Genomic DNA, 27,204 nt, shown 5'->3' on the forward strand with positions numbered 1-27,204 from the left:
ATTTCAAGCATCTCTGGAAATGTATTGAATTTATCTTTTTCTTCTCAAATTCTTCTCTTACTGATAACTCCATTTTAGAAACAGATTGCATCAACTCTCAATGACATAATGTATCTTTCTAAGCCAGATCTGAAACCACTGTCACTGTAATAACCTACTTGGGGTGCATAAGTTTTATATATTTCCGGGAGCAAATCGACAATTCATGAAAGCTCTTCTTCCAGCTTCTCCTTGTTTTGAATAAGCAGATCATCTTTATTTCAACAAAATGCTTTAATTGGGTGACAGTATTGAAGAAGTTAAAAGTTACATGTAACCTAGAGATTGTACCAAATCTTTTGAACTCAGAATGGAATGAAGTAGAAAAGTGAGAGTAGGGACTAAAGCTCTCCAAGGGTTCAGGGTAATAATAAAATAGTTAAAATTAATTCAAAACTTACATTTACTAGATACTATTCTAAGCCCTTTGTATACATTTTTTTTAAAGATTTATTTATTTTAGAGCACAAGCAGGGAAGGGGCACAGAGAGAGGGGGACAGAAGATCCAAAGCGGACTCTGCACTGACAGCAGTGAGCCTCATGTGGGGCTCAAACTCACAAACCATGAGATCATGACCTGCGCTGAAGTTAGATGCTCAACCGACTGATCCTCCCAGGCACTCCAAGCCCTTTATATATGTTAACTCATTTAGAGAACTAGACATTGCCTGAATTGTAAGTACAGCTTTTAGGTGACTTGAAGTGAAAATGAGGACTGCTTAAAAAGAAAAAAAAAGAGGCATCCCCACAAACATATTTTTCCATCTGTTTCCATCTTTTCTCTCACATACACATTATATATACTTCATTTTATATGTTGTCTTCTCCATCTTTCTTGTGTGCCCACACGCTTCTCTGTTCACATGTTTTGTCTTATGTATATATATGCTTTTAGCACACATGCATCTGTATACATATAATCACTATTGCACACTGCGCTCAATCTCCTAAGTCAGGAATATGGCAGCTGTTTTAACATCTCCATGATCATCTTGTCCGTTCTACCTCCAAAAAGGTCTTGAATTGCTTCACTCATCAAAACTACTGTCCTAGTCCAAACTCTAATCACTTTTGGCCTCAACCATATTGAAAGACCTCTTTTTTTCTTTAGTCCTACCTACTTATTCATATTTCCTGTTGCTACCAAAGACTCTCAAATACAAATCTAATCAAACCATTCTTCTTGCTTATAATCATTGTTATAAATCAAAATTCTTAGTATGATGTATCAAGCACGTTATAGCCTGGCTTCTATATTTTCAGTTCATTTCCAATCATTTTTTTGTCTTCTACCCCAAGTTTTGACATGCTAAATTGCTTGACATTTTCTAAAATACTCCTTGGTTTTCCTGCTTTTCTACACATTCCTCTCTTTAGAATATCTGTCTCCCAACTTTCTGCTACCTGCTACCTCCTGCTCTACTCTATCCCAGGTCAGTTCAGAGTCACCCATCAAACTTTGATTTATCCTACAACACTCAAAATTAATGTTAATTCTTGAGAATTAATTCTTGATCTTCTTGAGCAAATTGAGCATTCTCTCCTTATTATGTTTTCATAGCATCTTGTACCTATTTTACCATCCTTGCCACCTCACCTATTTTCACATTATACACTTCTTTATATATAGTTCCTCTCTCTGAATATATATTTCCTCCTTTTTTACATGACCTTCCTTTTTTTTCTACTGTATAAAAATATATAGGTTTCTAAATACATCAATATTGTTTACATGTATGATTTTATAATATATAAGATAAAAATTATGTGTCCATCATCCCCACCAAATTTTGACACCTGAAGGACAAGCCATATTTTGTTTTTATCTTTAGAGGCTTTAAAACATCCTGGTACACTGGAATCACTAAATGAAATTTATTTATTTATTTTACAGTTATTTGTTAAGGGCTTTTATATACCACGAGTGTTTTAGATGCTAAGAAATAGCAGAGAACAAACCACACCAAAGCTCTGGCCTTCAGAGACTTTATACCCTATGCTTAATGATTGTCTTAATCAATTGATGTAAACTTCCTAAACCCACATCTTCAAGTACAGAAAATATACAATTATTAAGCAGAGATTTTAGTGAAGTGATTTACTTATGTCACTTTACAAATTAATCTGAATTATTATATTCTAAATGTTAATCTGAATTAATGCTATTCCATTTTTTTAATAGTGTAAGGACACCTCAAAAAGTGTCCCTCAGGAGTATCTCATCAATGACAGATGAAGAGGTTAGGATTAAATTAACTAAGAAATTTGTCAACTTTAGTAACTAAATGAAAAAAAAGTAAAATTTTACCACTAATTAATTATTAATAACATATTAATGATTTTATTAATAATTAGTGTTATAAGAATTTAAGCTACTCTCCTGACATTTTTTTAGAATCTCAGGTAATTTCCTTTTTTTATGTGTTTGTGTATTTGTAAACATATTGTCTGTGTCACAAAATGAGAACAGCTTTAAATGTATGTATATACAGTTGAGACAAGGATTATTTACTACTGCGTTGTGGTGCCTCAAGGAGGCTGCCAGAAGTTCTCTTCAACTTCATATTTATTTATGAGTTAATTCAAACATACCAGAATATAATAGACTTTTATGCTCACCATTTAGGTTTAATCAAGTTAGCCGTATTTTCTTTAAATTCAAGGATCTAAAGTGTGGTCCTTGGCCTAGCAGCATTAACATATCACCTGGGAGTTTATTAGAAATGCAGAATCTCAGCCTACCCCCCGTTCCCAACCTATTGAATCACAGTTCTGTGTTTTAACAAAATTCTTTAGCTATTTGAAACTTTGCTGTAAATCCTTTTTTTTTTTTAACTTTTTAAATTATTTTTCAACGTTTATTTATTATTGAGAGACAGAGAGACACAGAGCATGAGCAGGGGAGGGGCCGAGAGATGGAGAGACACAGAATCTGAAGTAGGCTCCAGGTTCTGAGCTGTCAGCACAGAGCCCAACGCGGGGCTCGAACTCACAAACCACGAGATCATGACCTGAGCTGAAGTCGGACGCTTAACCAAGTCGGACGCTTACCCGACTGAGCCACCCAGACTCCCTGTAAACCCTTTTTTAAAAAAGGTTTATTTAATTTTGAGAGAGAGAGAGCGGGAGGTGCAGAGAGGTCAGGGGCAGAGGATACAAAGCGGGCTCCATGCTGTCAGCGCAGAGCCTAATGCAGGGGTCAGACTCAGAACTGTGACATCATGACTTGAGCCAAAGTGAGCCGCTCAGCTGACTGAGCCACCCAGGTGTCTCTTCTGTAAATCCTTTTTAAAAGGAAGATATAGTTTTGTTGATGGTTTCCTTTGCAGTGCAGAAGCTTTTTATCTTCATGAGGTCCCAATAGTTCATTTTTGGTTTTAATTCCCTTGCCTTTGGAGATGTGTCAAGTTAAGAAATTGCTGCGGCTGAGGTCAGAGAGGCTTTTTCCTGCTTTCTCCTCTAGGGTTTCAATGGTTTCCTGTCTCACATTCAGGTCCTTCATCCATTTTGAGTTTATTTTTGTGAATGGTGTAAGAAAGTGGTCTGGTTTCATTCTTCTGCATGTTGCTGTCCAGTTCTCCCAGCACCATTTGTTAAAGAGATTGTCTTTTTTCCATTGGATATTCTCTCCTGCTTTGTCAAAGATTAGTTGCCCATACTTTTGTGGGTTCAGTTCTGGAGGCTCTGTTCTATTCCATTGGTCTATGTGTCTGTTTTTGTGCCGACACCATGCTGTCTTGATGATTACAGCTTTGTAGTAGAGGCTAAAGCCTGGGATTGTGATGCCTCCCGCTTTGGTCTTCTTCTTCAATATTACTTTGGCTATTCGGGGTCTTCTGTGGTTTCATACAAATTTTAGGACTGCTTGTTCTAGCCTCGAGAAGAATGCTTGATAGGGATTGCATTGAACGTGTAGATTGCTTTGGGTAGTATTGACATTTTAACAGTATTTATTCTTGCAATCCATGAGCACAGAATGTTTTTCCATTTCTTTATATCTTCTTCAATTTCCTTCATAAGCTTTCTATAGTTTTCAGCATACAGATCTTTTACCTCTTTGGTTAGGTTTATTCCCAGGTAGTTGATGATTCTTGGTGCAATTGTGAATGGGATCAGTTTCTTTATTTGTCTTTCTATTGCTTCATTATTAGTGTATAAGAATGCAACTGATTTCTGTACATTAATTTTATATCCGGCGACTTTGCTGAATTCATGTATCAGTTCTAGCAGACTTTTGGTGGAGCCTGTCAGGTTTTCTATGTATAATATCATGTCATCTGCAAAAAGTGAAAGCTTGACTTCATCTTTGCCAAATTTGATGCCTTTGATTTCATTTTGTTGTCTGATTGCTGATGCTAGAACTTCCAACACTACATTAAACAACAGCAGTGAGAGTGGACATCCCTGTCGTGTTCCTGATCTCAGGGGGAAAGTTCTCAGTTTTCCCAATTGAGGATGATACTAGCTTTGGGCTTTTCATAAATGGCTTTTATGATGTTTCAGTATGTTCCTTCTATCCCGACTTCCTCGAGGGTTTTTATTAAGAAAGGATGCTGAATTTTGTCAAATGCTTTTTCTGCATCAATGACAAGATCATATGGTTCTTATCTTTTCTTTTATTAATGTGATGTATCACATTGATTGATTTGTGAATATTGAACCAGCCCTGCGGCCCAGGAATGAATCCCACTTGATCATGGTGAATAATTCTTTTTATATGCTACTGAATTTGATTTGCTAGTATCTTTTTGAGAATTTTTGCATCCATATTCATCAGGGATATTGGCCTGTAGTTCTCTTTTTTTTGCTTGGTCTCTGTCTGGTTTGGGAATCAAAAAAAGATATTTGCAAATGATATATCAGACGGAGGGCTAGTATCCAAACTCTATAAAGAGCTCACCAAACTCCACACCCAAAAACCAAATAATCCAGTGAAGAAACGGGCAGAAGACATGAATAGACACTTCTCTAAAGTAGACATCCAGATGGCCAACAGCACAGGAACAGATGCTCAACGTCACTCCTCGTCAGGGAAATACAAATCAAAACCACACTCAGATACCACCTCACGCCAGTCAGAGTGGCTAAAATGAACAAATCAGGAGACTGTAGATGCTGGCAAGGATGTGGAGAAACAGGAACCGTCTTGCAGTGTTGGTGGGACTGCAGACTGCTACAGCTACTCTGGAAAACAGTGTGGAGGTTCCTCAAAAAATTAAAAATAGACCTACCCTATGACCCAGCAATAGCACTGCTAGGAATTTACCCAAGGGATACAGGAGTACTGATGCATAGGGCCACTTGTACCCCAATGTTTACAGCAGCACTCTCAACAATAGCCAAATTATGGAAAGAGCCTAAATGTCCATCCACTGATGAATGGATAAAGAAGTTATGGTTTGTATATACAGTGGAATACTATTTGGCAATGAGAAAGAATGAAATATGGCCTTTTGTAGCAATGTGGATGGGACTGGAGAGTGTTATGCTAAGTGAAATAAGTCATACAGAGAAAGACAGATACCATATGTTTTCACTCTTATGAGGATCCTGAGAAACTTTAAGCCATGGGGGAGGGGAAGGAAAAAAAAAGAGAGGGAGGGAGGGAGGGAGGCAAACCATAAGAGACTCTTAAAAACAGAATAAACTGAGAGTTGATGGGGGTGAGAGGGAGGGGAAAGTGGGTGATGGGCATTGAGGAGGGAACCTGTTGGGACGAGCACTGGGTGTTGTATGGAAACCAATTTGACAATAAGTTTCATATTTAAAAAAAGAGGAAGATATATATCCAGCAAAACTTGCTCCCCTCCCATGCTATTCACTTCCCTCTCTCACAACAGGTAATAACTATTCTAAAGTTGATATGTATCCTTTTTGTCCATAGTTTAAATTTTTATCACATAGTTTTGTGTCACTAATTACACACATGCACACAGACTTTTTAAACTTTATATAATATATAAATGCAGAGTTTTTTCTGCAACTTTTTTCACTTGAACGGTATTTTTGAAGTTTATCCACGTCAGTCAGGAAATTCTTACTTGCCCCAGTGTTAACAAGATTTTCTCTCATGTTTTCTTTCAACAGTTCTTCTACTTTGTTTTTCATACTTATTAGAGTCACCAGAAATTAAAAAGATGATTTTATTGAGGGTATTGCAGGAGTGACAACATTCATTAGGAACATCTCAAAAGAAGGGGACCTGAATTTTATAAAGGCAGGTAAACAAGGAAGTTATAGTCACTGAGGAAGGGTAGAAGTGGGTCATATCTAGCAATAAGTTAGAACAGAGTGATCTTTTGTAGTTAATTGGTTCTGGAAACAAAAAAAGTGGAGGGATTTTTCAACTACCACTTCTTTCAGAGAACACAGGGTTCAGCTAAAGTTCAACATTGCCACACTTAAGAATTGAGTTCATCTAGAATTTATTTTGTATGTATTCAAATATTTTTTATCATACAGATTATCAGTTTTCAGTTATCCTAATGATATTTATTACTGAGGCATATCCTACCTCCACTGATTTTTGAATTCCCTATTCTATTTCATTGGTTTTGTTTGTCTTAGAGTTAATACACAGTTTTTAATTATTATAGCTTTAGAAAATAAATCTGTTACAAATGTTCTTGAAAAGAACATCCATTTGTTGAGTACGGATTTATACACACACACACACACACACACATACACACACACTACATACACCCTTTCATTAGATCAGCTGAGGCTTGTTAATTGTGTTAACACAAACATGCATGAACTTTTGTTTTTTTGTTAGATATTGAGTACTGAAAGAGGATGTTAAAATGTTTTACTGTGATTGTGGATGTTTTTACTTTTGGTTCCAGTGGAAGGTTTTTGTTTGTTTGTTTTGTACTAATTTGAAAGTTACACTCTGGTTTTGTTTTGGTTTTATCCCCATTAAGTGCCTAGGGACCATGCACATTTAGATATTTTGTAAACCATGTATATGACTTGGAGCAGAGGATGTAGCTGAAAATGCAGACTTGAAATAATTGTCGTGTAAGTGAAGCCTCTGGTGTAGATAAGTTATTCAAAGAGCATACTGAGAGGAAGAAAATTTAGAACTACATTTATTTATACACTTATTTAGAAAATAAGAATGGAATCCTGAACAACACTAATGTTTTAAGGAACAGGATGAGCCCATCTATATTGTTGAGATGAGGCAACCAAAAAAAAAAAAAAATGTTGCAGAGGCAGGGGAGATCAAGCAACAGTCATCCCAAAAGCCAAGGGAAATGATAACTTCAGGAAGAAGGGTAAAGTCAGTATTAAATGCTTAGGAGAGGTCAAATAAGACAAGGATTGCAGAATATCCTTTAGTTTTAATAGGTTAGAGACCATTGGTGAACTTAGCAGGAGTACTTTCAGTAGACCAGAAAGAATGTATATCTTATTTTAGAGGGTTGACAAGTTTATGAGAAAAGAAGAGTGTACACCTGAAGCATAATATAATGAGGATAGAGTGTGTTAGCCAAAGTAGGACACGAAGCCAAGTGAGAATTTTTGTTTTAAATATACTAAAAAAAAAAAAAAACACCCTTTGAACATGTTTATATATTAGGAAAGAGGCATAGAGAAGAATGTGTAAAAGTACAGAAGAGAGGGAATCATTAATAGAATAAGATAGACATAGGATCCAGCAGGATAGGAGGAAATAAAGATAGGAACTGATGGAGGAAATGGAGCATTAGGACCACTTTCTAGTGGAGGTCAGGCACACACCTTAGCTCTGTTTAATTGCAGAGTGATACATCTAGTACCTTAAATTTTAGGAAACATTTTAACTGCTGGTAGAAGAAGAACAGATTTCATCTTTTCTTCATTTTCTTCATGTCTGTCTAGCTTCTTGCGAGTACTTGAAACTATTTCTCACTGCAAGGAATGGAGACTTCCCTTTAGACCTCAGTCATTTAGTGTTCCAAGAAATTTGGATATTCTTCTCATAGACCATGATTCAGTGTGCCCATGTACATGAAAGTTACATTAGTTCTAGAGGATACCATTTACTGATTTTTCTTTGTCGAGAACTGGGGCATGGATATATATATCCCTGCTTCTGAAGGGTTGAAGATCTTCTGAGCTGCCAGTGTATTATCATCACCTATTTTTCATGTCAGGATGATCTGGGATTTCCTTGGAGACTTTTTTCTTTTTCCTTTGTCTTTTTTTTTTTTTTTTTTTTAAGTAGGCTCCATGCCCACTGTGGGCCCCAGTTCAGGGCTTGAATCACAACGCTGAGATCAAGACCTGAGCTGAGACCAAGAGTCAGACACTTAACCGACTGAGCCACCCAGGTACTCCACTTGGAGACTTTTAATTCAAAGAATTTATAGGATTCTGTAATGTATCTACATTGTATCTACAGTGTCAGTTTTGCATAATTGTTCCACCTTTTCTAATTTGAATTTTTTTTTAATATGGCAAGGAAAAGGAAGCAGAGCAGAAGCTTATCTATGTTGTTTTATCTAGGTCAACTTCCTCAGAGTTACATATCATTTGAAATAAACAGGTCTTTTTTGTTCACTTCCTGCTCTAAGCATATCTAAAAAGTTTCTTACATTGCCTCGATAGTTTTCATAAATCAGTTCTCATTCTGGGCTGACTTCAAAGACTCAGTTTTTACAGATTAGTAGTATCACTGCTGTAAATCTGAGCAGTTTACAAAGTACTTTCATATGAATGAGCTTAATCATTCTGTTTTATGTTCATTTCTGTCCTTCATATAGATTCTTGGAAAATATTAAGTCATATGTTTCCTGAGCCATGACATTATTATTTTTATTGAGATCATTGGTAACTATATTGTCAGAAATAGGGTAATAAGTGGATTTTTTGCATCCACTCTTCCTTTTATCTATAATTGTTCAAGGGTCTTTGACCATGGATTCAAACCTATTTGTATAATAATTTTGAAATATTTTTTTTCTATGGTCCAAGCTGTGTGTTTTCCTTTGTTTGGCTATTGCCCTTTCTCAACCCTGGTATCTGTGAATCTACTGTCTCTCTTTTTTATTCATCTATTACCCCATTGTCTATCACCTTCATTCTCTCTCTCCTTTATAACCTGTTATTATAAAAGCATTATCTGTATTTGCTTCTCTCCTTTTTACCTCCTGTTTGTTTTTTAGATTAATTTGTGTAAGTGTTGCTATTCATTTTAGAAAAGGTGAAAAATTCAAAACCAAAAGGGAAAAGGTTACCTAAATTCCTACCCAGGCCCAATTTCTGTTCTTTTAAAAGGTCTTTTTTTTTTTTTATGCACATAGACAGCATTCATGAAATTAAAATAATATTAAACATGGGGGTCTATGTCTTGCTTCCCTGATCAGTAATCATGAACACATTGTCGTATCAGTAAATATGTGTTGCCATTTCAGTTACCAGTTTAGTAAATATGTGTTTACCATATCAGTAAAGATTTGTGTTACCATTTAAATCATACCATAGTATATCATATAGATTTGTGTGAACTTATTTATTTATTTATTTATTTTTAATTTATTTTTTTTTTCAACGTTTATTTATTTTTGGGGGGACAGAGAGAGACAGAGCATGAACGGGGGAGGGGCAGAGAGAGAGGGAGACACAGAATCGGAAACAGGCTCCAGGCTCCGAGCCATCAGCCCAGAGCCCGACGCGGGGCTCGAACTCACTGACCGCAAGATCGTGACCTGGCTGAAGTCGGACGCTCAACCGACTGCGCCACCCAGGCGCCCCTGTGTGAACTTATTTAAACAATATCGAATTGTTGCATTTTTGTTTGCTTCCAGTTATTTCTCTCCATTATAAACAATGCAGCCCACAAACTTTTTTATAAAAATATGTGCCTATTTATTTGCTTAGGATAAATTTGTAAGATGTGCAATTTTTACACCTAAGAATATGACTATTTTAAAAAGATGTTTTATACATTACCACATTTACTCCCAGAAAAGATGGTAGTAGTTAACTCTCACATCAGCAGTAATTGTCAGTGGAGATTTTACCACACCTTTGCCAATGCCAGTTGTCTTTGCTCATCAGGCAAGTAAAATATCTTGCTGTTATTTTAGTATGCATTTTATTGATTACTAGTGAATATGAAATATTTTTGTATGTTAATTGAGCATTCTGTGTCTTCTTTTGTGAATGCCCTGCTCTGTTTTTTACCAATTTCTTTTTCTGTTTAGAGTACCAGTAGTTTTATTATTTATAAAACTACTCTGCTGGAGAGAGTAAAACTTTGTTCTATTTTGTTGAAAATAATATTACCAGTTTATTATTTGTATTTAACTTGATGGTAGTATATTTTGCCACAGAGATGTTTTAGGGTTTTATGTAATCAAATATTGTAGAGGCTTTTTAAAATTTTTTTCCCTTGGTATTCTAACAAAAATAATCACAATTAAAAATTATATAAATGTAATTATTATTTTTTTCTGCTACTTTTACATTATTAATGAAAATCTTTATGAAAATTCATTTGGTATGAGAAATGACATGGATATCTACTTTTCTTTTCTAAAATGTTAGCCATTTGTCTCAATAATTCATGTTTACCTGAAATGCCTAGATCATATGCTAAATTATTATGCATTCGAGCATATTAGCTCTATGCCCTTGATTAAGTTACTTAACCTCTGCGCTTTTTTTATCCATAAAATGGAGATAATAAATTTTTTTCAAGAGCTAAATATGTCATTAAATCAAATGTAAATATGAATAAGACATATATACCATTTAACACATTGATTAACTCATACTATATGCCCAATAAATGAGTTATTATTATTTTTGGTTAACGTTGTTGAGTCTATTTTGTTATCAGATCTAAACTTTTTATAATTATTGCAATATGAGAAATTTTAATATATGGTAGGCCAAATTTTCCATCTTTATGATTCTTTGAAGTCTAAGAGATTATACTCATCTTAATCTATGAAAATTGTATATTTCTTTACTATTCTCTACATATTATATAGATATCTGACTATTCTAAATACTGTTCTTAATTATTTTATCTGTTGTTTTTCCTGAGAATTATTACTAGGAATATTGTCTTTAGTTATCTTTTGTTTCCAATGTAACTACAGTTTCTTAAACTTATAAAATATTTTATTCATTTTCAGAGACTTAATATGAGAAGTAAGAAGTTTGGTATAATTACAAATGAAGAATTCAGAAAACCACCAGAAAATTCTTGGTAATTCCTGCCTTTCTAATCTAAAAAGTCTTTTTTTTTAATGCAAAATCTGAAATACTTGCTACATGATAGTTGCATAGTTAGAAATTTCTCAAAAAGCTTTTCTTTATTTTTTCCTTAAAGCTTTGGATTCAATATGTCAGCTGGTATGTACTGTCACTATTAAAAGTGAGTGCTTTCAGGGGTGCCTGGGTGGCGCAGTCGGTTAAGCGTCCGACTTCAGCCAGGTCACGATCTCGCGGTCCATGAGTTCGAGCCCCGCGTCGGGCTCTGGGCTGATGGCTCAGAGCCTGGAGCCTGTTTCCGATTCTCTGTCTCCCTCTCTCTCTGCCCCTCCCCCGTTCATGTTCTGTCTCTCTCTGTCCCAAAAATAAATAAACGTTGAAAAAAAAAAATTTAAAAAAAAAAGTGAGTGCTTTCAAAATGTTAAAGTAGACATGTGTAGGACATAAACACAATTTATAAGTTTTAGGTATCAGAATTATCTTTTTCTTCGGTCAGCCATGGAAAGTCCATACTTTGGTGTTCAACTTTTGCTATCTCTTTTTTTCATGACCCAAAATTTTTGTTTGAATTTAGTCAGTAGGGAAGACCAACAATAGGAAGGATATCAGTTTTCCTGCACATCTTAGCAGCACGTATTCTCTTCCCTTTTCCTTGTTCAAGTGCATTAAATAAAAATGATTCTTTGTTAATTATTTCTTAAGGAGATGATAAGATAAACTGAAGAAAAAGAACCTAATAATTGGGGAATGAGGAAGGAAGGAAATAGCATGGTTTAATAGAATTATATTACAAGGTACTGTAAAATAGGTTTTTTTAAGGATCTTGAGTATAAGAAAAACTGGAAGTGTAAACTATAGAGGAAACATTTATAAATGGAAGATCAGCAAATAAAAGTTGAGCAAGATAGCTGCATATGTTACATAACTATATATTGTGTTGCATAATTTTCTTTGAAAGATATAAAAACTTTACATACAGAATATATTACTGGGTTTAATTTTAATTATTGTGGGAGGTTATATAGGATAAGTTTAATACAAAATAATAGAAGAGGGATGCCTGGGTCGCTTAGATGGTTAAGCATCCGACTCTTGATCTTGGCTCAGGTCGTGATCTCACAGTTCCTGAGATTGCATCCAGTTCTGTGCTGACAGCACAAAGCCTGCTTGGGATTCTCTCCCCCTCTCCCTTACCTTCCCCTGCTTGTACTCATCTCTCTCTCTCAAAATAAAAAAATAAACTTAATAATATTAACAATATGGAAAATAATATGATTGCATTTATTAACTTATATTAAACACACTTATAAATTAAATTTCTAACCACAAGTCATAGATAGCTGAATTATTATTAAAATACTGCACAATAATTTGTATACATAACAATAATTCTTAGAGCAAGGGAAGATCTTGAAGAGAAGTTTCTATCATTTAAGGAAAATTAAGTTTTTTTATTGTAATTTGTATTAAGTATATCTCATTCATTATATTTTAATTCTTTGAGAATTGATAGTTAACATCACCATTAGAGTCAGTAAATATTTGAATGCCTTTTATGTGTAAACATTAGATTAATTCAAATTTTTAGATCATTCTATATTGGAAAAAGAGATGATACATTGCCTGTTAGGACACACTTCAGATAATAAGTGATGAGACTGATAATGTATATGATTTATAGAAAGTAAACTTAGCATTTTAGAGTCATTATTAATATGTAAAAATTTTAATTTACAAGTAATATATGTAAGTGAAAAGATTATTCAAGATTTGCTTTCTTTGATTTCTGTACACTTTTTAGTAACTCTTGTATAGCTTAAAATAGGTTCAACTATATATTTCGATTAAATAGTGGTTAGTATCTGCATTAGGCAATACATGAAAAAATCATGAATTCTGTTTTCTTACATTTATACAGTGCTAGATGCCTTACAAATTGCCATCATATACATTTTTGTGCAATTCTCACAGATATACTATAGGTCATTACTCTGTTTTGCAGACGAAGCACAGCATGTTGAAGTGACTAACCCAAGGTTTGTTCCCAGCAGATCTCTTTTCTCTTGATTCACCTCCCTTCCCACCATGCTAACATTCTGCAGAGTTGTTTACAAAATTATGGTTACATTTATACTTTGTTATAAGGACAAGTTATTTGTTTCTTTTAGTCATCTCTGAATATATGAAAGTTGTTAACACAGAATGGGAAAAGATTACCTAACTGGATTCCTTAATGAGAAATGCAAAAACAATTTCCTAGTGAGTCATCTTGGCCATGTTGAGGCTAGAACCTGTTTTTTAGAGTCACTTTTGGGAAAAGATATTTGAAAATAAGGAATGGTTTTCTAAATGATGGTGCAGTTATTAACATTAGTAGACTTTGGCATTTAATCCTTGCATTTACACAAACTACCCTGAGAGAAAATATGGCACAGAAGAAATGATTTTGTATACTACAAAGAACACTGTTTAGAGTGAAAAGACCTGTGTTCAAATCATGGCTCTGGTGCTTTCTAGTTCATTGACCTAAAGAAAGTCATTTATCCTCTTTGAACCTTAGTTTCTTACTTAAAAAAACAAATACTGCTATCATCTGACAGGATTGTCCAGGTGAAACAAGATCATATATGTCAAAACACTATATAGGGTTTTGTTTTTTTTTTTTCATTTATTGCTTCTAAAAACTATACTTCTGTGACTCTGTCATTTTTCTCTCCAAAAGGATGAGATTAAAACTCCTCTCTGATTTTAAAACTCTATCACCAATAAGTAAGATTTACAAATAAAGAAATTCAGGAATAAAATTTTCACCTAAAAGAAAGTTTGGTAAAGTGTTTGATAAGAGTAAGATACAATTATGTCATAATTTATTTGTCTTCTAAATCTGGATTTTTAGTCTTGTGAAGCTAAGGACTGCTGCAGTTGTATTTCCTAAGAAGTTGATGGTTTGTTGTAAGTACATGGTGACTCAGGTTTCCATTTGTCTCCGTGCTTAGAGAAATATTTTGAACTGTATTATTTATTTTAGAAGTGTGAAAATGAAGACATTTACCTAGCTCAGGGGCTGAATGAATAAAGGATATAGCAAGAATCATGCATTTGTCATAAGACTGATATTCACAATTCCCATACCTGCCACACAATAAAATCTGAAACTCGACATAATGGGAAAAAAATCCTGTAGCACATAAGGTAATTTTAGATTCTTCTAGTGAAAGAAAATTCTTATCTTTTGTCTTTAATATCTAGAGTCTACAATTAAAAAACCTTGAATCCTTGACCACTATTAAAATTTTAGGTATTTATTATGTTAAAAGTGCTTCCATCCCAGTCTATGGTCAGTTGATAATTACCTGTTTAATTAAATCAGTACTGTGTATGAATTTCCAAGCTCTCATCAGCTGTGGGAAATTGTGCTTCAGTGACTTTCATTCAGCATCTGCTTGAACAAATGTGGATTTGAATAAGTCCTCTCTAGCATTTACATTCAACTTTAGGAAGAGAGAATTTTAGAGCAAAATTTGAAAATTTCTTTCCAGTATAAGGGAGGACTTTACACAGACAGATGCCCCAAGGAAGGAAGGTAGCAATTTGGTTTGCCTTTTATATTGAATTTAGAGTGGTATGTTTTTGTCCAATTTGAACTGGATTGCAGGTAAGAGTGAACGGAGTGAAAGAATGAATAACATTTTTCACTTGTTCTGATTCAGGTCTTCATGGGAGAGTTTGCATTTTACTTGAAATATGAGTTCTCAGACCATTAGATTTTTGTATTTCTTTCAACATATTTATCAAGCATTGAATATGTTAGGAATTATGTGAGTGCACTCATGCATATACTCTTCAGAGTCATTCTTTGAAAGTGAAATTATTCTCATTTTTAAAGGGAGGAAATGAATATTTAAGAGAAACTAGTCTAAGAAACAACTGGTTAGTATCATATAAGTCATTTGAATTTATCTTTCAATTCTGTGTGTTTCTTAATTTTTGCAAACATGAAACTTTTTAAATTATAAAATTAATTCCAGTTCACTGTAGAAAATTTGAAGAATGCAGAATACAACAGAAAAATACACATAAAAAGAAATAGAAAATTTGAACAGATGGATAACCAGCAAAGAAAATGAATCATTTATTAAAAATAAAAAATCCCAACACACAAACATCCAGGACCAGATGACTTCACAGGCAAATTCTACCAAAAAGAGTTAATACTCTTTTTAAGTTTGTCTAACAAATAGAAAAGGAAGGAAAACTTTCAAATCAATTGTATGAGGTCAAACTTACCTTGATATCAAAACCAGATAAAGACACCACAAAAGAGAACTACGGACCAGTATCCCTGATGAATATAGATGGAAAAATCCTCAACAAAATACTGGCAAACCATGTTCAACAATACACTTAAAAAAGTCATTCACCACTATCAAATGGGACTCATTCCTGGGTTGTAAGGATGGTTTAGTATTCTCAAATCAATCGACGTGATACATCAATTGCATCAATATGAGAAAGGAGGGGCACCTGGGTGGCTAGGTCAGTTGGGCGTCTGACACCTGCTTTCTGCTTGGGTCGTGATCTCATGGTTCGTGAGATCAAGGCCTGCACCAGGCTTCTGCTGACAATGTGGAGCCTCCTTGGGATTCTCTCCCTCTCTCTCTGCCCTTCCCCCATGTGTGTGCTCTCTCACTCTCTTTCTTTCTCTCTCTCTCACATAATAAAGTTTTAAAAAAAAGAAAGAAAGGGTAAGAACCATGTGATCATTTCAGCAGATGCAGAAAAAGCTTTTGACAAAGTACAACATCCATTCATGATAAAAAAAAAAAAACACTCAGCAAAGTAGGTTTAGAGGAAACATACCTCAACATAAGGCCATACATAAAAAACCTACAGCTAACATCATCCTTAATGAGAAAAAACAGAGCTTTTCCCCTAAGGTCAGCAATAAGACACAGTTGTCCACTCTCACCATTTTTATTCAACATAGTTCTAGTAGACCTAGCCACAGTAATCAGATAACAAAAAGAAATAAAAGGCATACAAATTGGTAAGGAAGAAGTAAAACTTGCCCTATTTGCACATGACATAATATACACAGAAAACCTAAAGACCACAAGAAAACTAGAGCTGATGGCACAAAAACAGACACATAGACCAATGGAATAGAATAGAAACTCCAGAACTAGACCCACAAATGTATGGCCAACTCATCTTTGACAAAGCAGGAAAGAACATCCAATGGAAAAAAGACAGCCTCTTTAACAAATGGTGCTGGGAGAACTGGACAGCAACATGCAGAAGGTTGAAACTAGACCACTTTCTCACACCATTCACAAAAATAAACTCAAAATGGAAAAGGACCTAAATGTGAGACAGGAAACCATCAAAACCTTAGAGGAGAAAGCAGGAAAAGACCTCTCTGACCTCAGCCGTAGCAATCTCTTACTCGACACATCCCCAAAGGCAAGGGAATTAAAAGCAAAAGTGAATTCCTGGGACCTTATGAAGATAAAAAGCTTCTGCACAGCAAAGGAAACAACCAACAAAACTAAAAGGCAACCAACGGAATGGGAAAAGATATTCGCAAATGACATATCGGACAAAGGGCTAGTATCCAAAATCTATAAAGAGCTCACCAAACTCCACACCCAAAAAACAAATAACCCAGTGAAGAAATGGGCAGAAAACATGAATAGACACTTCTCTAAAGAAGACATCCGGATGGCCAACAGGCACATGAAAAGATGCTCAGCGTCGCTCCTCATCAGGGAAATACAAATCAAAACCACACTCAGGTATCACCTCACGCCAGTCAGAGTGGCCAAAATGAACAAATCAGGAGACTATAGATGCTGGCGAGGATGTGGAGAAACGGGAACCCTCTTGCACTGTTGGTGGGAATGCAAATTGGTGCAGCCGCTCTGGAAAGCAGTGTGGAGGTTCCTCAGAAAATTAAAAATAGACCTACCCTATGACCCAGCAATAGCACTGCTAGGAATTTACCCAAGGGATACAGGAGTACTGATGCATAGGGGCACTTGTACCCCAATGTTCATAGCAGCACTCTCAACAATAGCCAAATTATGGAAAGAGCCTAAATGTCCATCAACTGATGAATGGATAAAGAAATTGTGGTTTATATACACAATGGAGTACTACGTGGCAATGAGAAAAAATGAAATATGGCCTTTTGTAGCAACGTGGATGGAACTGGAGAGTGTGATGCTAAGTGAAATAAGCCATACAGAGAAAGACAGATACCATATGGTTTCACTCTTATGTGGATCCTGAGAAACTTAAGAGGAACCCATGGGGGAGGGGAAGGAAAAAAAAAAAAAAAGAGGTTAGAGTGGGAGAGAGCCAAAGCATAAGAGACTGTTAAAAACTGAGAACAGGGGCGCCTGGGTGGCGCAGTCGGTTAGGCGTCCGACTTCAGCCAGGTCACGATCTCGCGGTCCGTGAGTTCGAGCCCCGCGTTGGGCTCTGGGCTGATGGCTCAGAGCCTGGAGCCTGTTTCCGATTCTGTGTCTCCCTCTCTCTCTGCCCCTCCCCCGTTCATGCTCTGTCTCTCTCTGTCCCAAAAATAAATAAACGTTGAAAAAAAAAAAATGTTTTAAAAAAACTGAGAACAAACTGAGGGTCGATGGGGGGTGGGAGGGAGGGGAGGGTGGGTGATGGGTATTGAGGAGGGTACCGTTTGGGATGAGCACTGGGTGTTGTATGGAAACCAACTGGTCAATAAATTTCATATATATATATATATATATATATATATATATATATATAAAAGAAAAAAAAAAGAAAACTAGAGCTGATAAATGAACTCAGTAAAGTTGCTCAATACAAAATCAGTGTATAGAAATCTATTGCCAATAGATTTATTACCAATAATGAAAAAGAAAAAAGAGAAATTAAGAAAATAATCCCCTTTATAATTGCACCAAAAATAATAAACCTAGCCAAAGGAATAAACCTAACTAAAGAAGTCAAAACCCTGTATTCTGAAAATAATAAAACATTGATGAAAGAAATTGAAGATGACACAAAGAAATGGAAAGATATTCCATGCTCATGGATTAGAAAAACAAATATTATTAAAATGTCTATACTATACCCAAAGCAATCTTCTGGTTTAATGCAATCACTATCAGAAATCCAACAGGAGCTATAGCTGAGAAGATGGCAGTGTAGGAGGACACTGGGCTCACCTCGTCCTGCTGATTGCTTAGATTCCACCCACATCTGCCTGAATAACCCAGAAAATCGCCAGAAGTCTAGCAGAATGGACTCTCCGGAGCCAAGCGTAGACAAGAGGCCCACAGAAGAGGATAGGAAGGGCAGAGAGGCAGTGCGTGCTACAAGGACTGGTAGGAGGTTGCGGGGGGAAGTGGAGGGGCAGCCCGCCAGGCAAGCCAGAGACCCGAAAGTCTGGCTTGCGAAAGTGGAGGGGCCAGACTCTGTGAGTTCTGACAGCCAGCGGCACTAACATCTGGAATGTTAAAAGTCAACAGCTCTGCTCTCAGAGAGCGGGGAGGGCAATAGGACACCAGAAGGGAGGGTTGTTGAGTCCCAAAAGGACAGAGATTGATGGGGGAACAAAGGCGCTGGCAAGTGCCATTTCCCTCTCCCATCCCCCAGCCAAAATTCCAAAGGGAACCAGTTCCTGTCACCAAATTTGCTTGCACCGTGCAAACGCCCAACGCTGTGCTTCTGTGGATACATCCCTCCAATGGGCCTGCTTCCCTCCTGGTGCTGCAGGGCCCCTCCCACAGGGGACCACCAGTGGCAAAGCTAGCTCTAAGCCTGCCTTTCCGGCTCCTGTGCACCTTGCGGATCCACCCCATCTAATACACCCTTAGCCAGATCCCATCAAAGCAGCACCATAAGCCTGGCAGTGTGCAAGCAGCCCCGACAGGGACCACACCACTCCACAGTGAGTCCTGCCCCTGGAAGAGGGGGAGATAAGGTACACACGAGTCTGGCTGTGCCCCAGAGGTGGGCTGGGGGCAGACATTGGGTCTGACTGCGGCCCCGCCCACCAGCACACGTTTCTCCAGACAGCACAGGGGAAGTGCCCTGCAGTTTGGAGCTACTGCAGGGACCACCCAAAATGACAAAATGGAAGAATTCTCCTCAAAAGAAACTCCAGGAAGTAGCGACAGCTAACAAATTGATCAAAACCGATTTAAGCAATATAATGGAACAGGAATTTAAAATAATAGTCATAAAATTAATCGCTGGGCTTGAAAAAAGCATAGAGGACAGCAGAGAATCTATTGCTACAGAGATCAAGGGACTAAAAAATAGTCATGAGGAACTAAAATATGCTATAAATGAAGTTCAAAATAAAATGGAGGCATCCATAGCACGGATTGAAGAGGCAGAGTAGAGACTAGGTGAATTAGAAGATAAAATTATGGAAAAAGAGGAAGCTGAGAAAAAGATTAAAAAAATTGAAGAGTATGAGGGGAGAATTAGAGAACTAAATGATGCAATCAAATGGAACAATATCTGTATCATAGGAATTCCATAAGAAAGGGGCTGAAGGTGTACTTGAACAAATCATAGCTGAGAACTTCCCTGATCTGGGGGAAGGACACAGGCATTGAAATACAAGAGGCACAGAGAACTTCCTTCAGATGTAATTTGAATCGATCTTCAGCATGACATATCATAGTGAAACTGGCAAAATACAAGGATAAAGAGAGAATTCTGAAAGCAGCTAGGGATAAATAGGTCCTAACATACAAAGGTAGACACATAAGGGTAGTTGCAGACCTATCTACTGAAACTTGGCAGGCCAGAAAAGAATGGCAGGAAATCTTCAATGTGATGAACAGAAAAAAATATGCAGCCAAGAATCCTTTATCCAGCAAGTCTGTCATTCAGAATAGAAGGAGAGATAAAGGTTTTCCCAAACAAACAAAAACTGAAGGAATTCATCACCACTAAACCAGCCCTACAAGAGATCCTAAGGGGGACTCTGTGAGTAAAATGTTGCAAGGACCACAAAGTACCAGAGACATCACTACAAGCCCGAAACCTACAGACATCACAATGACTCTAAACCCATATCTTTCAATAATAACACTGTAAATGGACTAAATGCTCCAACCAAAAGACAGGACCCATCTATTTTCTGTCTACAAGAGACTCATTTTAGACCTGAGGAGACCTTCAGATTGAAAGTGAGGGGATGGAGAACTATCTATCATGCTACTGGAAGTCAAAAGAAAGCTGGAGTAGCCATACTCATATCAGACAAACTAGACTTAAAGGCTGTAACAAGAGATGAAGAAGGACATTGTATCATAATCAAGGGGTCTATAGACCAAGAAGAAATTAAATAATAGGTTCTTTTTCCAAAGAACTTTTTCCTATTTCAAGATCAAATATAAAAATATTTTCTTTGTGTGTTTTTTTTTCTTTTGGGGTTTTTACGTCTGTCATTCACTTATTCCCCAAGTCTTCCCAAGTGTCTAAATTGCTTTTCAGTACATTTACACATATTATGTAATCTATCATTTTTATTTTCTTAAAGTTACCTCACTGGAGGCTTCTGACCTGCTGTACTTTGAATTGGTCATTCTCTATGCCTCATACCCAGCTGTTTCCCAGGGATCTAACATCATCTGGGGCTTCATTTTACATCTCTCTGGAGTTCAATATAGTTTCATGAATTCCAATGTCTTTCTCTTTCCTGTTTTCTACCTTTTTTAGTGAGGCATGTCGTCCAGTCATTTCTTGAGAAATGGTACATAAGAAAGTTTTTCAGACCTCCCATGCCTGAAATCACTTACATCTGATTGCTTTTACTCAGCAGGATATAGAATTCTAGTATGGAAAAAAAAATTATCACAGAAATTTAAAGGCATTACTTTTTTTTTGTCTTAGCTTTTAGTGGTGCTGTCTGAAGCCATTTTAAGTCTTAATCATTTTTGTATCTGACTTGTTTATTCTCTCTTGAAACTCGTAGGACCTTTTCTTTATTCTAACCATTCTGGAATTTCCTGATAATGTGTCTTGGTGAGGATTTGATTTTATCATTGTGCTGAGCACTCCATGTGCCTTTTCAGTTTTAAATTTATGTTCTTTAGTGTGAGATATTTCCTTATTTTTTAGTTGGTTTCTTTCTGTGTGTATTCTCTTAAATTTGTTTTATGAAAATTTTCTTCAATTGATGTATAGATTGATAAATAATGCATGCACACATATACACATGTGCATATATATGGATAATTTTCTGTCTCTTTGCCTTTATGCTGTATTTTCTAAATTTTCTCAACTTTATTTTCCAACTTTAAAAATATTTGTGCTAATCTATTATTAATATCAACTGTTCATATCCAAATTTTTCAAATAATTTATGAACATTTTTAAACATATAGAAAAACTGAAAGAACAGTACTATGATTACCCATATTCTCACCTTCTTGACTTATAGTTGTTAACATTTGCCATATTTATCCACATTTGTATTTTTTTTCTAAACTATTTGAAAGATGTAATCCTCATGACACTTGATCTTGAAGTACTTCAAGATGTGTCTCCTAATGGAATGCATTTCCTAGAAATAAGAACATTATTCAAAAATAAAATTGGTGTCACATGTAAGAAAATTAATATAAATGTCTTAAATCACCTATTATCCATCCATATTCAGATTTTCCCAATCCAAAAATGTCTTGTGGAACTGATTTTTTAGGATTCATATCCAGTCAGATTCATTCATTGCATTGGCTATTTTATCTCTTAGTTTCATTTCATATTGAACAGTTCTCTCATTTTTTTATATGGCTTTGCCCTTTTAAGGAGACCAAGAAAGTTGTCTTGAGGAAAGAATTATATCCTGGATTTGTTTGTTTTCTCTTGGTTTTCTTCTACTTGTTCTATGCTTTGTATTTCTAAGCTCAAATAATTTGATTAGATTCAGGTTAAATCTTTTTGGCAAGAATACTTCATAGGTGATACTGGGTATTTCATCTTACATATAGCAAAAGGGTGTAATACCAGGTTGTTCCACTTGATGCTAAGTTCGATCGTTTGGTGAAGGTGGTGACTACTTGACCTCATCATTGTAAAGATAGCCTTTCCCTTTGCAATTAGTGAGTAATCTGTGGGAAGATACTTTGGTATTGTGCAAATATTCCTAAATGGGTTATTACACTGGAGGTTCCAGACTGGCAATTTCTTTTTTTTTCTTTGAGACAGAGCACGCATGAGCAAGGAGGAGTGGCAGGAGGATGAGAGAGAGAGAGACAGAGAGAGAGAGAGAGAGAGAGAGAGAATCTTAAGTAGACTCCATGCTCAGTGTGTAGCCTGACATGGGGCTCAATCCCATAACCGTGGGATCATGATCTGAGCCAATAGCAAGAGTCAGATGCTCAACCGGCTGAGCCACCCAGGTGCCCCAGAATAGCAATTTCTAATTGGATTGTTCTTTTTATATTTATTAGCTGATTTCTTTTTTTTTCTGTAAGGTAGAGCTCTCCCTCATCAGCTAGGGTAAAAACAAAAAACAGGATGAATGTCTAATTCTGGAACATTTACCAATTTTCACTATAAAAGTCATATGATATTTCTCTTCTATGGTGGCAGATGAGGGGTTTTTTCTTCCTTTCCCTTTAACTGGTACTATGGATTCTTGAATGTTTATTAATTTAGTATCTTAGTGCCAACCACAAATACTCTTTTAAACTAAAATGGTCCCAAACCTAGCCATTAAAAGTCCTTTCAAGCTGGTTTTATGTCCCTCTGACATGTCCTGTTATATAGTCTTTGAGCACATCACTGTTTTTTCACATATATGATGCCCAGGCTCATCTTGTACTTCCCTTGCCCCTGTAAATCAGCCATGTTTCCTGGTTCTTTTTGTTCAGAATGGCATATGGAACCTCATGGCAGGTGTTTTAGATGTACTCCTTCACTGGGATGATCTTAATAATTTTCGGCTTCCTGAGTGGCAAGGATGGATAGAGATACATACCACCCATGTCTTTTTTTAAAAAAAACTCTTGAGTTCAAATAAATAATTTCTAACTCAACTAAAATATTTCAGGGTTTTATTTTACTGCTTTGTTTTCATATTTAATTTTTTTCTTACCCTAAAAATATGACTTCTTGTAACATAACATGTTATTTTGTTATTTTACAATGTATGTAAAATTACTTTTAGAAGTCAATACCAAGGTTATTGCCAACCGTGAAAATGCTGATGGAAATTTAAGACTTTTTCACATGTTTTGTTTATATCTAAAAGAAAGTCAGTATTGTAAGAATATTTGATATGACTTTTGTGTGGTTTTACGGGTGGTTTTGTAACAGAGTTTGGGATTTTTTGTTTTTGTTTTTTTGCTTCAATTTGCTTTCAGTTTCACAGTTTAATTTTATTGTAAGCTATATAAAACATTTTTTTAATATTCAAAGTCAAAACCTAAATTAAAAATATATTTAAAGAAGTCTTACTTCCATTCCCTCCCCTCCACCATCCCATTCTTATAGACATTGTTATAGAGAATCATTTTTATTATTTTGTATATTTCCATTGTTTCTCTTTGCAAAAATATCCAAATACATATATACATATGTGTAATTTATTCCTACTTGCTGAGTAAAAGGCAGCATATTTTATTCATTGTTCTGCACCTTGATTTTTTTAATTGAAGTATAATATACATACAATATTAGTTTCAAGTGTACAACTTATTGACTCAGTAATTCTGTACATTGCTCACCATGATAAGTGTAGTCACCATTTGTCACCATACGTTATTATAATAATTTTGACTGTATTTTCTATGCTGTATTTTTCATCTCCATGACTTCTTTATTTTATAACTGCAAGTTTGTACCTCTTACTCCCCTTTACTTATTTCACCCATCCCTCCATCCAGCTCCCCTCTGGCAACCACTAGTTTCTTCTCTGTATTTGAAAGAAAGTTTTGGGGGCACCTGGGTGGCTCAGTCAGTTAGGCATCCAACTCTTGGTTTTGGCTCAGGTCATGATCTTATAGTTCATGGGTTCGAGCCCCACATCAGGCTCCATGTTGACAGTGCGGGGCTTGCTTGGGATTCTCTTTCCTCCTGTCTCTACCCCTCCCCTGCTCGCATTCTCTCTCTTTCTCTCAAAATAAATAAAAATAGCTTTTAAAAAAAGAGTGTTTTTGTTGTTGTTTCTTTGTTCATTTATTTTGTTTTTAGATTCCTCATATAAGTGAAATTAAATAGTATTTGTCTGTCTTTATTTGACTTATTTCCCTTATTATAATATCCTTAATCCATGTTGTCTTAAAGGATAAGATCTCATGTTTTTAATGGCTAAGGAATGTGTGTGTGTATGTCTGTTTGTTTACCACATCTTCATTATCCATTCATTGACACTTGGGTTGCTTGCATCCTTGGCTATTGTAGCTAATGCTACAATAAACATAGGAGTATATATATGTCTTTTTGAATTGGTGTTTTTTCCCCCTTTGGGTAAATACCTCATAGTGGAATTACTGGATTATATGATATTTCTATTTTTAATTTTTTGAGAAACCTCCATAGTGTTTTCCACAGTGGCTCTACCAATTTACATTCCCACCCATGGTGAACAAGTGTTTCTCTTTCTCCACATCCTTACCAACACTAGTTATTCTTTGTCTTTTTGATTCTAGTCATTCTGACAGGTATAAGGTAATATCTCATTGTAGTCCTGATTTACATTTCCCTGATGAGTAGTGATAGTGAGCATCTTTTAATGTGCCTGTGAGGAATGCCTGGGTGGCTCAGTCACTTGAGCATCTGACTTCGGCTCAGGTCATGATCTCACAGTTTTGAGTTTGAGCCCCGCATGGAGTTCTGTGCTGACAGCTCGGAGCCTAGAGCCTGCTTCAGATTCTGTGTCTCCCTCTATCTGCCCCTCCCCCACTCATGCTCTGTCTCTATCTCTCCCTCTGTCAAAAATAAATAAACATTAAAAAAATTTTTAATGTGCCTGTTGGGTCATCTGTATATGTTCTTTGGAAAAATGTCTATTCAGGTCCTATGCCCATTTTTTTAATTGGGTCATTTGTATTTTTGATGTTGAGTTGTAGAAGTTCTTTGTGTTTTGGGATATTAGTCATTTATTGGATATATCTTTTGCGAGTATTTTCTCCCATTTTGTAGATTGTCTTTCATTTGTTGATGGTCTCCTTTGCTGTGCAAAAGCTTTTCATTTTGGTTTAGTCCCAGTAGTTTATTCTTGCTTTTGTTTCCCTTGCCTGAGGAGACACCTAGAAAAATGTTGCAAAGGACTACATCAAAGAAATTACTGCCTATATTTTTTCTAAAAGTTTTGTGGCTTTAGGTCTCACATTTAGGTCTTTAATCCATTTTGAATTTATTTTCATGTATGGTATAAGAAAATGGTCCAATTTCATTCTTTTGCATGTAGCTATCCAGTTTTCCCAACACCATTTATTGAAGACATTGTCTTTTCCCCACTGTATATTCTTGCCTTCTTTGTCATATATAGTTGACCATATAATCATAGGCTTATTTCTGGGCTCTCTATGTGTTCCATTGATCTATGTGTGTGTTTTTGTTACAGTATCATATTCTTTTGATTATTATAGCTTTCTAGTATATCTTGAAATCTGGGATTGTGATGCCTCCAGTTTTGTTCCTTCTTCTCAAGATTGCTTTGAGTATTCAGGGTATTTTATGGTTCTATACAAATGTTAGTTTTTATTTGTTCTAGTTCTGTAAAGAATGTTGTTGGTATTTTGATGCGCATTGCTTTGAATATAGCTTGCTTTGTGTAGTATATTTTAACAGTATTCTTCCACTCTATTAGTGTGGATTATTATTCAATTTGTGTCATCTTTCATTGATATTTTACAATTTTCAAAGTACAAGTCTTTCATCTCCTTGGTTAAGTTATTCCTAGGTATTTTATTCTTTTGGGGGCAGTTGCAAATGGGATTGTTTTCTTAATTTCTCTTTCTGCTGCGTCATTATTAGTGTATAGAAAGGCAATAAAATTCTATTAATTTTGTATCCTGTGACTTTACTGAATTCATTTATTAGTTCTAATAGTTTTTTGGTGGTCTTTAGGATTTTCTATGCATAATATCATGTCATCTGCAAATAGTGACTGTTTTACTTACTTTTTACCAGTAAGGATTATTTTCTTTTTACATTTATTTATTTATTTTGAGAGAGAGTGTGTACAAGTGGAGGAGGGGCAGAGAGAAAACCCCCACAGGCAGCACAGAGCCTAATGCAGGGCTTGAACTCATAAACTACACAATCATGACCTGAGCCAAAACCAAGAGTTGGATGTTTAACCGACTGAGCCACCCAGGTGCCCCAGTATGGATTCTTTTTATTTCTTTTTCTTGTTTGATTGCTGAAAGTAGGACTTCCCATATTAAGTTGAATAAAAGTGGTGAGGGTAGACATCCATGTCTTATTTTTGATCTTAAAGGAAAAGGTTTAAGTTTTTTACCATTGAGGATGATGTTAGCTGTGAGGTTTTCATATATGACCTCTATGTTGAGGTATGTTCCATCTAGACCCACGTTATTGAGATGAATGGATGTTATATTTGGCAAATGCTTTCTTTTAATGTGACATATCACATCAATTGATTTGTGAATATTAAACCACCTTTGCATCCCTAGAATAAATCCAGTTTGATTATGGTGAATTTTTTTTTTGTAATGTTTTGTTGACTTTGGTTTGCTAGTATTTTGTTGAGGATTTTTGCATCTTTGTTCATTAGAGATATCAGCCCATAGTTTTCTTTTTTCATAGCATCTTTGGTTTTGGTATCAGGGTAATGCTGGCTTTGTAGAATGAGTTTGGAAGTTTTCCTTCCTCTTCTATTTGTGGAATAGTTAGAGAAGAGTAGGTATTAACTCTTTTAAATGTTTGGTAGAATTCACCTGTGAAACCATGTGGTCCTGGATTTTTTTATTATT

The sequence above is a fragment of the Prionailurus bengalensis genome, chromosome C1 (assembly GCF_016509475.1).
Source record: "Prionailurus bengalensis isolate Pbe53 chromosome C1, Fcat_Pben_1.1_paternal_pri, whole genome shotgun sequence".
Taxonomy (NCBI): Eukaryota; Metazoa; Chordata; class Mammalia; order Carnivora; family Felidae; genus Prionailurus; species Prionailurus bengalensis.